Raw genomic sequence first — 16,609 nt, forward strand, 5'->3', positions numbered from 1 at the left:
ATACCCCTGCATCTCCAAATTATAGTCCTGCTTCATTTCATCCATATACAGAACTTTGCATCGTATAGACAGTGCTTATATTTCTCTTATACTGATAAGTAATAATTGAGAATAAAATATCTGATTTGGTGTACATTTTGAAATATTTAGGAGAGTCTTCACTTCTGTTTTTTTAACTTTAGGAATGCATTTCTCAGAGCAAAAAAAAACATCAGTACTTGGAGCCTGACATGTGAGCTTGTACCATTTTTATTTAACAATACAGTATACTGAAAATCCATTAGGTGGTGTAAAAAGTTCAATCAGGGTCAGGGACAATCGATATTTGCCCGGCAGTATTGCCTCTGTGACCCTCTAGTTATTTAAATCAATGAAGAGGCAGGCGCTGGAGACTGGAAAGCAGGAAACAAGGGTTTTTATTCTCTCCGGAGGAGAACACAACGAAACGGACAGAAGGTATCGTTCTGAGGTGCTCTAACTGTATTCCTGAGGCCTGGCCTCTTATACACACATTTATTACTTTATTGTAGATTACACATACATGTTAAAGCTTTGATGTACGGAAAAGACATTCTCGGAACTCCCCTTTGGGCCCGTTCCCACACACATTTACAGTTGAAGTCCCCACCCTAGTCACAACAGGTGATGAGCATCGCGCAGCTGGATAATCCGCCGATTCACGGAATGTGGGGGGTTTGATCGGATCTCATGGGGTGGGGGCTTTGATCAACCCGGGGATTCTTTGATGGGGGAAGCTTTCTATTGTACGGGGAGGGGCAAGGATGGTATCGGCAGAGCTGGGTGTCGGCTTGGGAACGGGGAGGACAAAACGGGCACACGGGGAAAAAGGGTTTTGCATCTAAGGGCCGGAGATCATGAAAGGAAAGCAGGGAGGTGTCGCGCTGGGAACAGGATGAGGGCCTGGGGCAGAGCAGCGCCGAAGAGGGGTTTATGACTCAAGGCAGGTGCAAGCAGGGGGTGGATAGCGTGCAGGCTTAGTGAAGGCGAAGGGCTATGTCAGGGGCCAGCGGCATGCAAAAGGGTTCGTTCTGATCGGGGCATCTTAGAAAATGGCGGGCGCGCACGACAAAAGTGTGGCATCAGGGGAAGAGGCAAGATGGCGCAGATAATGTTCACCAAAGCGTACTAATTTTCAACAGTCCTCCCTTTAACATATTCAAGACATCTTGCTGGTTCATTTTCTACTCGGTTCTATTGTGGTGGGCATGAGAAGGAAAATGGTAGGAACCCTAGATAAAAAGAGTTGTAAACGATACATTTTAACTTTTCTAGTTTTCAGGAGGCGGGCCTATTTGATAAACTTTGATAAACTTGTTCAGCAGGAAAGTCATAGGAATGTAATACAAAAACGGCGAGCAGCAAGTACATATCATAACGTGAACTGGCAGGTTAATACATATCAATACAATGGCGGCTGGGAGAGAAATGAGGCATAAGAAAACGGTGATTGAGGATGTCAAATGTTCGAAGTTTTACGAGTTCTCATTGTTCTTTGTGGTCTTTCGTTGGCGCTGTTGAGCACCGGCGGTGGAGCTACAAGTCCAGCTCTGTTCTAAGTTCTGCGTTGCAGGGCACGACCCTTTCCTCGCGTTTCTGGTCGGAAAGGTCCTTTTCGCCCTGTGTCCTTTGAGGTGATTGTCAGAAAGTTCGGATGGAAGAAGAGCGTACAAAACAGTCCATAGGGTAGGTCAGAGGGAAAGGGGGATGGAGCAAGGCCAAATTAGGAACAAACTAGGGGAACGAGAGACTTCAAATAGGCGGGCGTGTGACCGAATTCAGAGAGCGGGGACTTGTCGACAGGCATTGGACATCGAGCAGGGGCATCAGGTCGACCCTTTCTTCTCATGTTGTCGAAAACAGTGCCTCGTCCTGCAGCTCTTTTCAGTCGTGGTCTCGCCTTGGCTAATGTCGCAGGTGTTCCTTAGTCTGCAGTCGGGCCTCGTGCTCCCACATCCGGTCCTTTTCTCCTCCAACAGCGGTACCCTTAAACAAGTTTGAAAAGACAGTCTTTAGAAAATTTGCAGATGAAGATAATCAAAAAGTCTATTTCTCTCCCAGCTCCAGGCAAAGAATGAAAAATGCCCGTTATTTTAGTGTTCACAACTGGCATATGAATGACCGGTGACGGGTTCTGTTGGATTTACTATGACTTTCCTTCATAATTATTTATTACAGGCATGGCAGTTCATCTGATGGTAACCCACCCTTGTGAGACAAATCTGGCGAAGATATGCCGTTCTCTAGAGTTTTACATTTACAAAAGGGTGCAGTGAGTCGTCAACATGGTACTACACAGGTATTTTGCTGAGAGACGAACATGGCTAAACATTTCCTTTCTATCGGTGCATCCTGTTTTGCAACTACTGCGGGGTTCATTTCGATGATTTCTTTACCTTGAACTAGTCTGTTAACCTTGTAAAACATCATTCTGGGTCCTACGTAACCTTTTACAGCCCGATTACTTAATTAGGAAGGACAGGGGTTTTATGGGAAACAACCAGGGACATATACAGGGGAGGTAACGGGGGTGGTCATTTTTCCGGTTTGGGTATTGCGACAATTCGGGTAGGGGAGGGTCGCGTATTCTGAGGTCCTTGTCTTATACTATAGGAGCCGTTGACATGTAGTTCCCTTATTTTCGGGTCAGATTAGGGAACCTCTGTCGTTTTACCTGTCCTTTCCCTTACGGCCCAACCTGGGTTCATTGACTTCTAGCGGAAAAGGAGAGGTAATGACGCGGTCTCAGGGTGATTGTATTAAAGACAAGTTTTTGTGCAAATACTGACGGTATTTGAAGCCAATTAGGTGGGGTGCTAGGGGTGGCAGTCTGCCAATTTCGGGGCTAACCACTCGGAAGAGTGGGAGTGCAAAAATAGAGGGAGAGAGAGAGAGAGAGAGTGCAACGGCAGGCTAAATAGTACACGTGCAACAGAGAGGGTGGCAGTGTATTCAAGAAAGGCTATTTAGTGCATTACACAGTAAAGGGCATTCACGAGTCTGCGTTAGAATCTTGTAATCATGCAGTTTGAGCATTAGACAGGGTAGAGGGGACGTGCCTTGAGAAAAAGGAAAGAAGAAAGGAGGTACCATGTTGTCGCACTTTCTCGCATTCTCGGTCCTTCGACCAGTTGGGCCAATGCCTCAGTCACACACACACACATTCCCTCATAGTTTCGCATCATACGTGACATGGGTTCATTCGTCCGGTCTGGTTTAAGGGTGACCACTTTTTATCAGGTTGTGCTAATTTTTCGGGTTTGTTCGGTACGTGAGTAGTCTGCAGGCGTGCTTAGACACCACCTTGCGGCGCTAGTCCGCTTCGTGTATTAGACGTGGCAAGGCTTCAGATCTTCGCCACACCTCGGCTGTAATCTCTGATGTAACCTGCAGAAGGAGGAAAAAAGGGGGGGGTGGGGGGAGTCAGCATTCGCGCGCATTCAAATACATGGATTCATAAGTCCTTTACTTACCTCTTACTCGTCTTTCCTCCTTGGGGCAGGGTCCCCGGGGATATGGTTTCTGGAGTCGGGGGGGGTAGTGTGTTCATGTAGGGCGTGTGCGGGGAAACATAAAAAGGAAACCAGAGGTGCCTAGTGCGAGGTATCTAGTCAAAGGATGTATCTCACTATCGGGGTCCTTAAACCTCTTTCAACGCTGTGGCGTTCTAAGGTTCTTCGGTTCTTGGGTCCCTGCTACTTTGGAACGTTGTACTTTATAATATTTACATTATTTCATTTCACCCTCCTTTTACATTCCCTCATTTACACCATTCGTTTTACCCATCCTTGGAAGTCAAGGTCTTCCTCTACGCGAGAGTTCATGAGTCAGACGCGTACCTTGAAGGCGGAGTGTCGTGTTGTCGATCCGATCCGTCCTCCAGGGCTGGGCAACCATCTTCTTTTAACCTTAAAGAGAGAGCAGAGTAGGGTGCACAGAAAAGAACTTTCCCACCCATCCCATATTTTTTTTAAAATAAAGCATGCAATACCCGTCCATAGTTTCAAAGACTTTATTTTGCAAAATCATTTCAGCATATGGATTATGAGGGTGCGGTCGTATTTGGCCGGTCGTGGCAATGGCTAAAGTGCGTACAGTGGGGGGTGTCGTTTGCAGCAATAAAAACATCGGAAAGTTTTACTCATTCATTTGTAAGAGACTAAAACGTCTATTAATTGGCTGGGGGTTCGGGGGCATATATTTTCATAATTTAGAAGCATAATCATAACAGTTGTAATCAGATTTCCTATATGCATACCGTACGTGTGCGTCGTAAATGGGGTTTACATCAGTTATAAAAATATAATACATTGTACATTCGTAATCAACATTTGTAACGGGGATCTTTTCATACTGTTCATCGAGTAAGTTCTCCTTGTCTTTTCTAGCCAAGTGTACAAAGGATCATATAAAATCTCAGAACATCAAGTTTATATTAGTGCGAAGGAACACCACGAGGTGTTCGTAAGTTCCGATTGATACCAGCGCCATTTTGGGCGGGGCCGGCTCAGTCCGGAAGCAGCATCAGGGGGAAATGTTTCCATTACTGGCAGTTTGGACCAGAGTCCCTTTCGGCAGTTCTAGAATTCACGCTAACAGAAGGTGTGGCAATGTCATGTTTGTTTCGTTGGCGATCAAGGCAGCCGTCCCTTACCGGAAACCTGCAAAGGCCGAAGGTTCCGCCGGGGACCCTTGTAGGATCTTCAAGGCTGCGGAGATGCTGTCGGAGATGGGGGCTCGTGCTCCAGAGGGCAAATGTTCGAGTTATATTGCTGGTCAAAGTTACTCTAGTGGCCGGGGCCCACCTTCCAGCGGACCCAGACGCCATTTTGAGGCCCTACCGGGGCCACTCTCGTCGAGTTTGCAAGAGTGGAAGAGACCCTTCGGAGTGAAAGGAAGAGGTCCCTGTTTTGTGAAAGCGGGACGTTCGGCTGGGGTGCGGCTGTGATGCCCCCACCTGGGGGCAAGGGAGACTCGTTCGCCTCGTCTCCTTCTCCCGGTGTACTCCATGCCGCTCCTTTTCATCGCCCCGCATGAAGGCCTCTCCACATCCGGTGTTCCCCAAGTGCCACCATTGTACGTTCGGTGCTGCGCAAGTACTGGGGTGCCACCATTGTACGTTCGGTGCTGCGCAAGTACTGGGGTGCCACCATTGTACGTTCGGTGCTGTGGAAGTATTGGCACCATCGCCTGACTGGGGGTGTTCGGCGTCGGGCTGGGGGCTGGGAAACCTCCTACCGGTGGAGGTGGGAGAGGCTCGTCCGCGTCGCCTCTCCCTCCCAGCCCAACTTGGACAAATTGTTGTGGAGGTACGTGCAGGACATCCCGCCGTCCAGGACTGCTGCGGCTGTGACGGAAGAGAAAAGGAAGAGGTGCCTCGTTCTCCTCTGGACATGTGGCGGGACTACCTTAGTCTTTCCAGGCCCGTTGCGGCCGGCCAAGGAGACATGTGGCGGGACTACCTGCAAATGCCCAGGCTGCGGGCTCCTGCCTCTCCTCCGGCTCCCCCATACGTTAAGATTTCCTGACCAAGAGTTGGCGGCCGGGCTCGCCTTATATGGGTTGCCGCTGGTTGGGCGTAGCCGTAACCCTGCCCTACTTTGGAAGGTTCCAGAATGGGGGGGGGGCGAATGTTCTGTTTGACTTTCATTTTCTACAGTTTATCGTTATTATTCCTTGTTTGTTGTGTTAAATTAAAAGTTCAAGTTCATTAATGGTCTACGGATTTTGTTTTACCATTTCTTTCTTTCCAGGTTGCTTTTATGCTAAGTTTCTGCTAACAGAGGTCGAGTAACACGGAAACACGTGTAGAGGGATGACGCAGATTTGCACATTACATACACACAAACTCAGACGGGGGACAGTACAAGTACGACATACAAAGACCCAAGACAAATATAAAAACAGTTATTGGTCATAATTATCTCTTTCCGTCTGTGAATTTTTAAACGAGGCTGGGTTCCCGTCTTGACATTGCCCGACCTAGGAGAACGTGAGCATGCCGCTGAGATTTTCCTGGCGAAATCTGTGCCATCGGGCATAATCAAACGTGGTGGTTCTGTCTGGTCTGTCTATGTAAGTCGGGTTCTTCTTTGTCTCGCGCCTTTTCTCGTACTGTCGGTCTGTCGTTCTTGTCGGCCCTTTGCCTTTACTCACGCTCAGTAGAGTCGGGCATTGGGCTTTCCAGTGTCCGACATACCTACAAAAAGCGCATTGGTCTGACCCTAAGTCTGGTCGTCCTTTGCATAGTGTCGGGGGATAAGTTGTGGGTAGCGGTGTCCTGGGGTTGTCCTGTCGGTATATTTCCCTACTTGGTTTATCCTCGTCTTTTCTCTGTCGTTTCGTAGCCTCTCTGCGCCACATACCGAGACTGTCGAGCATAATCGGCGTTGTCTTATTATTTCGAAGGGCTATTTCTAACGTTTCTATTTTATCAAGGTCAAAGGATCCTGCCAGTGGCCACTGTTTGTCTTGACTCTCTTCGGTATACCTGTGCCATAATTTATTATAGGCTATGGTGACTAACCCATAGTTTATGAACATGTCCTTATTAGGGGTGCCTTCTAATGGAGCTATATGGTCCACCTCTAATACGCGGTCCGGACTAAACAGGCTATTTATCAGTGGGGAGAAGACAGACATGACGGCTCGTAACGAGGGACTAAAAAGTCAGCACTGCCTATCTTATCACTAGGTGCAAAGACCGTACAGAATATTTCTATTCAACGTTGTTTGCAGGCAGTGAATACCTCATGGATCAAAAAAAAATATAAAACCAAACGACCAATAAATAACAATGGGGAGAATGAGTAGGTCCGCAAAGATCTGCGTTACCTACCCTTTTCACTATCTGCAAAAAGGGTGGTCTCTTCCCTGCTTGCAGACAGGGAATCTCCAGGAAACAATAGTTTGCGAACAACAGTTCAGTTTCAAGCAATTATTGAGTGGGGGAGAAAAAAATAAGCACGGCTGCTACCCTACCTATCCTCCACTGTTTGCAAAGAGAGAGAGAGCCTGTTGTTTCTCCGTTTGCAGACAGTGAATCTCCAAATAAAAATAAACAGAGCAATACTAGTATTTTTGAACAAACAAACAATCAAGCAAATTTTTCGCAACTTGTCGTGGTAACACGACCTTACCCGGACCGCATGGACAGTTTCTTGTCTTCCGAATCCAGCGCCCGATCGTCCTCTTTTTCTCGTATTTCTCACGGCACTCCTGATGGTTCCCAGTCAGGACCGTAGATCACTCGAGAGAGGTCTGTTCGGAACTAGTGAAGTTCGGATGATCGGCTGCCAGACGAGGGTCTATTGGGCAAGAGCTCTCCCGATCGTTGCAGTCGTTCACTCTGTCGTCGGGACCTCTCCCACTGGATCCACGAGTCGCTGATGGGCCCCACGCTTGGGACGCCAATTGTAAAAAGTTCAATCAGGGTCAGGGACAATCGATATTTGCCCGGCAGTATTGCCTCTGTGACCCTCTAGTTATTTAAATCAATGAAGAGGCAGGCGCTGGAGACTGGAAAGCAGGAAACAAGGGTTTTTATTCTCTCCGGAGGAGAACACAACGAAACGGACAGAAGGTATCGTTCTGAGGTGCTCTAACTGTATTCCTGAGGCCTGGCCTCTTATACACACATTTATGACTTTATTGTAGATTACACATACATGTTAAAGCTTTGATGTACGGAAAAGACATTCTCGGAACTCCCCTTTGGGCCCGTTCCCACACACATTTACAGTTGAAGTCCCCACCCTAGTCACAACAGGTGATGAGCATCGCGCAGCTGGATAATCCGCCGATTCACGGAATGTGGGGGGTTTGATCGGATCTCATGGGGTGGGGGCTTTGATCAACCCGGGGATTCTTTGATGGGGGAAGCTTTCTATTGTACGGGGAGGGGCAAGGATGGTATCGGCAGAGCTGGGTGTCGGCTTGGGAACGGGGAGGACAAAACGGGCACACGGGGAAAAAGGGTTTTGCATCTAAGGGCCGGAGATCATGAAAGGAAAGCAGGGAGGTGTCGCGCTGGGAACAGGATGAGGGCCTGGGGCAGAGCAGCGCCGAAGAGGGGTTTATGACTCAAGGTAGGTGCAAGCAGGGGGTGGATAGCGTGCAGGCTTAGTGAAGGCGAAGGGCTATGTCAGGGGCCAGCGGCATGCAAAAGGGTTCGTTCTGATCGGGGCATCTTAGAAAATGGCGGGCGCGCACGACAAAAGTGTGGCATCAGGGGAAGAGGCAAGATGGCGCAGATAATGTTCACCAAAGCGTACTAATTTTCAACAGTGGCTCATCAGCAGATTGCAGACACAATATCGTTATATGGAATAGCTAGTGCTGCACAATATGCTGCATAGATCATGGCAGTCCAAGCAGGATTTCATCCACAAAGAAGTGTTCAATTGAGCCTGGACAGAGAACCCTCTCACTGCCCAGTTTCTCCATATCTAAAGTAAGCTTTTATGTATTATGATCCTAATGGGTATCAATTTCCATGTATTAAATCAAGGATTGTTGACCATATTGGTTTTCTTTAATGGGCTGCGGTATGGTCAGTATGATGCTGGTCCTAGATGTTTGTGGGAGCAAGAGACTGGTGTTCTTAAATATATGTTACATCTTTTAGCCCATCTTGAGTGGTAGGGATGGCTCCACATTCCCAGCGAAGTATCACTCACATTTACTCAATAAGACCATTGCAGTGTTGTGCTGCTGAAACCTCAAGCACATAGTCGAATACTGCTAGCATTGGGTGAAAATAATCCCAGGATTTTCCGACATGTCATGGTATACTGCTGACCAGTACACAAAGCTTTCACTTCATAACCTTGGCACACTGAGGACTTGATTCAGAAAGTTAACTTACACTTTTGAGTAAACCAGGAGAGGTGCCCTACACATGGCTTTCATGGACCTCTACTGTGCCTTCGACTTAGTGGACCGAAATACATTGTGGGAGTGGGACATTATGAGAAAGGCGGGAGTGGATTTATCTTTATTGAGTGTGCCAAAAAGTCGAATAGGAGAGCTCATTATTCTCAGACAGGCGATCTGACTTCCTCTAACCAAGCTATGTGTGGGGTGAGACATGGTTGTATTTTGGTGCCTTTTGTATTTATTTTTATATTAATGCCTTTGATTATTTTTCAACAAGCTGTACTTATTCCATTTCGAAAATTGGTTCTCATTTGGTTCCTGTGTTAGTACACGTGAACGATCCTGTTTTTTTGGCTCGCCGTGCTGGTGACCACAACAGGGGACACAGGGGCATATTATCAAGCAGGGCGATAGGCAAATATCGCCGCTTTAGCGGCCGTTTTCAGCCGCTAAGCGGCGATAATTCTACCGCCCTATTAGCAAGCTGTCGCTAACTGATGTTAGCGACAGCTTTTAGGCGATAGCGAGTGGTTTGGGGCCCGCCTTGCATGTCAGCGATGATTATCGCTAATGACATGCAAAGTGGGCGTACCCAACCAGTTAGCGACTGAAAGCAGTCGCTAACGTCGCTTTCGCCTATTAGCAAGGCAGGCGTAGCGATGGAAATATTCGCGCTAAGCGCGAATATCTTCAAATACTAACACCTGCCCAGACCAGTTCTTAGCCATGTTATCCAATGAGAGGTGGATAACATGGCTAAGAGCATTTCGTCACTAATACGTGAATATCGCTGTATTCTCAGCGATATTCACACATTTTGCCGCTATCGCTGGATATTTTAGCACAATGGAGAAAAACGTTGCTAATAGTATGTTTTCTCCGCTAACATATCCAGCGATAGGCAGCGATCAAAATAAAATGCGCTAAGCGCATTTTGCGATAAATTTCGCTATTCCTTGGTAATATGCCCCACAGTTGCCTATGTGGTTTAGTACTCAGTAGCACACACAGTTGTAACCACAACTGTCAACAAAACACCGACCACAGCGGCGACCAGGGAAGGGACAACAGCAGCATCAGCACCTTTCACCACAAAGAGGGACCACAGCCACAAACAGACCGAGCACAACCTCTGCTGTAACTACAGCAGGGACCACAGCAACTCCATCTTTGTCAGGCAGACATGCCTATTAAAAAATCCCATTCACTTATAAAAGAGCCAGGCCTATTGGAATCGTTAACGTAGGTGGAATTTTGGATCAGGAATCCACTCACAGAATCAACAAAGCTGACAAACCAGACTGATTGGCTTTGGCAATACTTGGTTAGTTCATACAGTGCTCACATACCTGGGTTTCTCCAAGTTTCCTTCCAACATATTCCCTCTGCTCTCTCTCACCCGCTCTCTTACTTTCATTGCTTCTACCCATCTATTCTTTATTACTGCAGTGTCCACCCCCCGCATGGTGCACAGTGAGCGAGACTGGCCACTGCAAGGGGAGGAAGAGGGAGATGGGGGTGTTTGAAAGTGTGAAGCACTGGCTGGCCGGAGGCTGGAAATGAAAGTGAGTGGATCATGCTAGCTTGCTGCTTTTGCCAATGGGGCTGATATTGCAGCACCCCCCCCCCCCAGTAGCAAACCGGTCTGACCCTTCCAGCCTCCAGGGGAAATGCCCCGGTGCCCGGTAGGGCCAGTCTAGTCCTGCTCTTCCTCCGCTTCCGGTCGCCCTCTCTCGTACTACATTTGCCTTAATGACGTTTTCGTACTGTCCTCACTCCGAGTCCCCGCTCTCTCTCTCTCTCCACACTCCCAGCCCCTCACTGGAAGCTCATCAGCGCTCCTCCTGGCAGGGAGCCATTTTCCCAGGCACGAGCCTGACACCCTGTTATTTCTGAGTCAGGCTTGCTGTGTGTTTCGAGGAGGCGTTAAAGGGCATGGAACAAAGCCAGCGTTTCCCATGCAACCTGCAGGCCATACAGCATGGTATGGCGAGGAGCCGGGCTTGTCGTTATCATCATCATAACACATTTTGTGTGTCATGCCATTTCTCCAAAGGCCAGAAGCAGGTGTGGAGTACTGTGGAGTACTGTTGTTTTTTTAATTAAAAAGAAGTACACGTTAACTGCAGAGATAGAAATCTAAAACACTCGAAATTGGGTAAAGTAGTGTGAATAAAAAACGCACTTTCTTTCGGTTCTCAAAATGTGACCCGGAAAAACAGAAAGGAGGCTCTAATTACAAGGGCAGCGGAACTCCCGCGTGCTAATTGGAAGATGCATTACCAGCTTTACGGCGTGCAAATACTATAACATCACTTTTAAAAACATGAGGAATCGTATCTCCACCAATTTCTGCAAGTTGGTTATCATTTTCAAGAGTTGCGATTTACCTGTAAAGCGTATAATTTTTCTGGCAACTCCCAATACTGTCTGTTTTGGGGATTACATGACTGAGGTCGCAATACCTACCAAACCCAAGCGGGCCTCATCGAAGGAACATTCTGGAATACCTATTATTTATTGGTGATTGGTACTAAGACTGCCAAAGCGAAATGTGTCTTTCTCTTCTGTGGATGGCTTTGGAATGCTCTTCAGATGGGTTACTATTCTGTCTATAAGCACATTTGCATTGAGTAGAGAGATACACAGCCTAACTAGGTGGCGCTCTCGTGAGTTACATCTGTCTAATAGAGGTTAGGCTCTCAGAGATCAGCAGTGGGATGTCAAACCCAGTGCTTTAAATGGGCCGGTACTGTCCGGTACGAAGTACCGGCACTTTTTTATTTTGAGGAGGAGAGTACCGGCACTTCTCTAGAGAAAGGCAATACCTTTAATTGGAGCGTACCGGCACTTCTCAGAAAAAAGCAGGTACTCTACCACAGAGTACCTGCACTTTTATTTTTCCATTTCAAGCGCTGCCCAGAGCAGAATTCCCTTTGGGACTGAGACAGGCTTGGGAGGTTGGGGCACAGGATCCAGTTTCCCGGTTGGGGGTTGCAGTAGTGGAGTGGTGTGGCTCACTGGTTAGAGGCGGCAAACCCGGAAGCAGAGGTTGAGCCGGGACCAGGGTTCGATTCCCGACGCGGCAGGGTCTTGGACCAAGGTCAGCGGACTCGATAATTCTCACCTTGGTGCCTACTCTAACCATGGATCCCACTCAGCAACTCTGGGCAATAGCTTGCTAAATCTCCACTTACGGCCCCTCAGCGCTGGGGATGCTTGTCTTCACCTTGGAGATGCCCAGGAGGGACCATCTCACAGGGAAAGCCAGGATGAGTTCCCCAGCGGTATACAGCGCCGGGACGCCCCGTTGCTGGGGTAGCCGCACGCTTTACAAGTATACAACATTTACATTTACATTTAGTGCTTGGTTCAAGAGCACCTGCCACTGTCTACGAAACTCTGCCCTCTGCCAGCTCCCGCAGTTGTGGTGCTTGTGGGTAGGATTTGTAGCAGATCTTCAGTGTTAGAGGGCCTGTCGCATGCTGCAGATGGACATGAGGCAGAAGGGTTCCCCTAACTGTCTGGGTCTCTAGGTCGCTGCACTAGGGCTAGGCAGCTAGCCACCCTGGCAATGAATCGCTGAAGAAGAACAGAGGTACTACATAAAGGGGTGGAGCTAGGATGCTCTTGACACCAATCTCACTCAATGGGAGCCCCACCGTTCAATCCACTCTTCTGCAGCAGCGGAGATACAATAGAATAGGAAGTTCTGCTCAAATGACACTAAATAAAGGGTAGAGAAGAGGTCAGGGAGCCATTGCCACAGGTGCTTCCTCTCTTCCACAGGCAAGTGCACAAACCAGAGAGAGGGAAGGGAAATAGATGGGTGCTTACAAGGCAGTGTCCGGTAGGAGAACCAGAAGACCAAGGTGGTGTGGTGGAAGCTGTCTTTCGATAAGGGGCTGGGGAAGTACCGAGATCCAGAATAGGATTGACAGATGCTGCAGGCAACCAGTGGTGTCATCCTAGAGATTTTGTAGAACAGAATGACTGGCACTCATGAATCGGTGCATGATATGAGGAAATATCCTGGAGTACCATACAACTGTATCCCCACAAAATAACTTCACAGTATCATACTAACTTGGGGGCATATCATCAACGACCAGCGATAATTATCGCTGACGGTGCTTAGCGATAATTTTATTATCGCAGGCTATCTCCGGAATTTATTGCCCTGGTAGCACGTCATTAAGAATGCGTTTCTCCAGGACGATAACAATTCCAGAGATAGCAAGGTTATCACTGTTTTGCAGGGAACATCGCTGGTAGCGATAACCTTGCTGATACGACCCACAGGGCCGTATCAGCATAATCCACCCCAATGTTAGAGATAGGTAAGTCTGCATTTTAGCAGACGTTAGTTTTTGGAGAAAGCAGCGGTTTTCTCCAAAAACTACTGTGTGCTAAAATGCTGGGGCTGCCTTGTAAATATCGCGATGTGAACATCAGTGATATTTGCAAGGTCGTCCATCCGGGGTACGCCCAGTGACGCCCACTTTGCATCTCATTAGAGATGCAAAGGGAGATGCTGGGAAATAGGGTGCTAACATGCGATTATATTTATTTATTTATAGTATTTATAAAGCGCTCTGCAACCCTACGGGCATCCTGGCGATGTAAAAGTGTAACTGAAACAAATGTGCATCATGGGTAGAATGGTGGGGTGATCAGTTTACTTCTGGGGCAGTTAAACTTTAGGGAAGAGCCATGTCTTTACCTTTTTTCGAAAAGGCATCAGTTCGCTTGTTTTGCTAATTGCAATAGGGAGACTATTCCAGAGATGGGCTGCCGCTATACTAAAGGCTCTGCCACCATGAGTGGCTTTCCTGATCCTAGGTATGCTGATGAGGTTAGTGGAAGAGGATCGGAGGGTCCGTGTGGGCTCATACCATTTGAATTTGTTTTGTAATGGTATAGGACCCAGCCTATGCACTGCCTTGAAGACAGTGCATAGAGATTTGAAGAGGATCCTTTGATGCACGGGCAGCCAGTGTAGCTCAGCCAATGCAAGAGTGGTGGAGGATCTTCGCCCTCGGGAAAGTGCCATTTTTGCTGCCGCCGCCTGGATGCTCTGAAGTCTGGAACTCAAGTAAGCAGGAGATTCCAGTAGCAGAGCGTTACAGTAATCCAGGCGGCTGAGAATAGTGCTCCTGACTACGGTGGCTCTAGTCTGTGCTGGGAGGAGAGGTAGCAGCTTTCGAAGGCCTCGCATTAAGGCGAAGCAGCTGCTCACCTGCTTGTTGACGTTGGTCTCTAGACTCAGGCTGTCATTAAAGCTGACCCCTAGGTTCCGCACTGTTTTTACTGGAGTCAGTAACTCACCTGACTCCAGAGGCCAAAAGTCAACAGGCAGGCTTCTGGCGATTCTACCTACTTTGCAGTGCATTATCTCGGTTTTACCACTGTTGAACTGTAGTGAATTACTATTTAGCCAAGATGCCATTTCCAGCATGCAGGTGTGGAAGGTCTCGAGTGATTCTGCATGAGCACCATCAAGAGAAATCATCAGCTGCGTGTCATCCGCATAGTTGATCACGCTAATGCCGTGAGCCTTGATGATGCCCATCAGGGGTTGCATGTAAACATTAAAAAGGATCGGACTGATCGCAGACCCCTGTGGAACCCCATGTGGAACTATAGCAAAGTCAGACTGGTATGGAGGGAGTGCCACTGCCTGCCATCTATCCATCAGGTAAGAGCGGAACCAGTCGAGCGCAGCTCCCTCAACTCCAAAGCTTTTCAGCCTTGTCAGCAGGATGTCGTGATTCACCGTATCGAATGCGGCGGACAGGTCCAGCAAAATTAAGATTGCTGATTCTCCCCTGTCCGCCCTCATTCGCAGGTTGTCCAGGACCATCATCAGAGCTGACTCGGTCCTATGTGCTGGTCTGAAACCAAATTGCTCCTCTTCAAGGATGTTGTTGGTTTCCAGGAAGAGGGACAACGATCTGCTGACCAGCCGTTCCTTGATCTTAATTGGATACGGCAGGAGCGATATAGGTCGGTAGTTCTTCTGGCAATTGAGGTCCAAATTTGATTTTTTCAGCAGGGGGGTGACAACTGCCAGTTTCCATTCTTTCGGTACAATACCTGTATCGAGGGATTGATTGCATAGCTGACGAAGTACTGGAAAGAATTCAGCCCCAAACTCCTTTACTATTTTGTGAGGTAGAGGGTCCAGTGGGGATCCCGATGTTATGTTGAGGGCTGTTTGCGCAAACTCTTGTTCTGCCGGAGTCTCGAATTTATCCAAAATAGCCTTTGGCATGGGGTGTCCCTCCATTCCTTCGCTCTTCTTCCCGTTCTCCATGCTGCTTTTGTGCTGCACTAGGGAAGTGGGGGCATCCTTCATACTCTCTATTATCTTGGTAATTTTTTCCTGGAAGAAGGAGGCCTAACCGTCATATAATTCCTGTGAGGGCTTGATATTGCTATTAGCGCACTCAGGATGCGACAGATCTTTTACTATCCTAAAGATGTCACGTGACTTGTTTGAACTTTTTAGGATTAGATCTGCAAAATAGTATGCTTTGACTGTGGCAATCTCTTTCTTATACTGAGGTATTGTCTGCCTCCAGAGTAGTCTGTCCTGCTCTATATAGTTTTTCCTCCAATACCTTTCCGCCTTTTTGCAGACGTTTTTCAGATCTTTCAGTGTTTCCGTTTACCAGGGCGTGGAAGGGTTGCCTCTTTTTCTGATTACTTTCAGCGGTGCAATATGATCAAGTTTTCTGGTTACCTCATCACATAGTAGATGATAGTTCGTGGTAATATCGTTCTCTGGGTTAAACAAGGTCCCCAATTGAAAGAGGTCAGTCTCCTCTTCCTCTTTTCTTTTTAATAGTCCCTTCCAGTCACGACTAATGAAGGTCCTGATCTGAGTGTTTGCCAGTCCTATATTAACCAGAGTGTGGATATTAAATGTTAAGAGATGGTGATCTGACCATCCTACTGGTTGTATTGTTCCCATGGTTATAAGAACTTCTGCAGCGAATATTAGATCCAGAATGTTTCCTTCCCTATGTGTGGGGGTGGTTATCCATTGTTTTAGCCCTAAGTTGGCACAGGATTGTGTGATGTTGTAAAAGGCTGTGTCTAGTTGGCCGTTGGTCCACAGATTAAAATCTCCCAATACTATAGTCTGCTATGGGAGATTGTCAGGTTGTTAATGACAGCGATCAGTTCCTGCTGTTGCATAGCGTTGATATACCCCGGTGGCCTGTAGCAGATTATGCATGTTAGCACCCTCTTGTAAATAGGGTGATAGTTTTATCTCCGCTTTTTCGGCTTTTTAAGGCAAAAAAGCGGAGATAAAGCCCTTGTAAATATGCCCCATGGTGCCTCTGCTTGTTCATGGGGGTAATTTGAACAAGGTGGAGAATGCCCAGAACTCAGTAATGAGAACCATGCTGCCCTGGGCAAATGGGCTACAGTAGCCTGGGTGATCTACGCATCCTTTTGAGCGCTATTCTAAACAAGTGCCCCTCTTTCTTCATTCCCTCTCATGCAGGAGCGGACCTAGGTATCGCACTGCTTCAAAATGGGGAATTCTGGGTTACTCTCAGGAGATGGGTGTCCGACAATCATCAATGAGTTAATATTGCCTGTCCCTTTTACATCTGCCTGACTTTTGCTGTCATACTCCACGCCCCTCATTATTCCATTTTCTGAACCTCTGCTCCTGCTTCATTGGTTTTACCACATACCT

Source organism: Lissotriton helveticus, chromosome 3_1, assembly GCF_964261635.1.
Source record: "Lissotriton helveticus chromosome 3_1, aLisHel1.1, whole genome shotgun sequence".
In the NCBI taxonomy this organism is placed as follows: domain Eukaryota; kingdom Metazoa; phylum Chordata; class Amphibia; order Caudata; family Salamandridae; genus Lissotriton; species Lissotriton helveticus.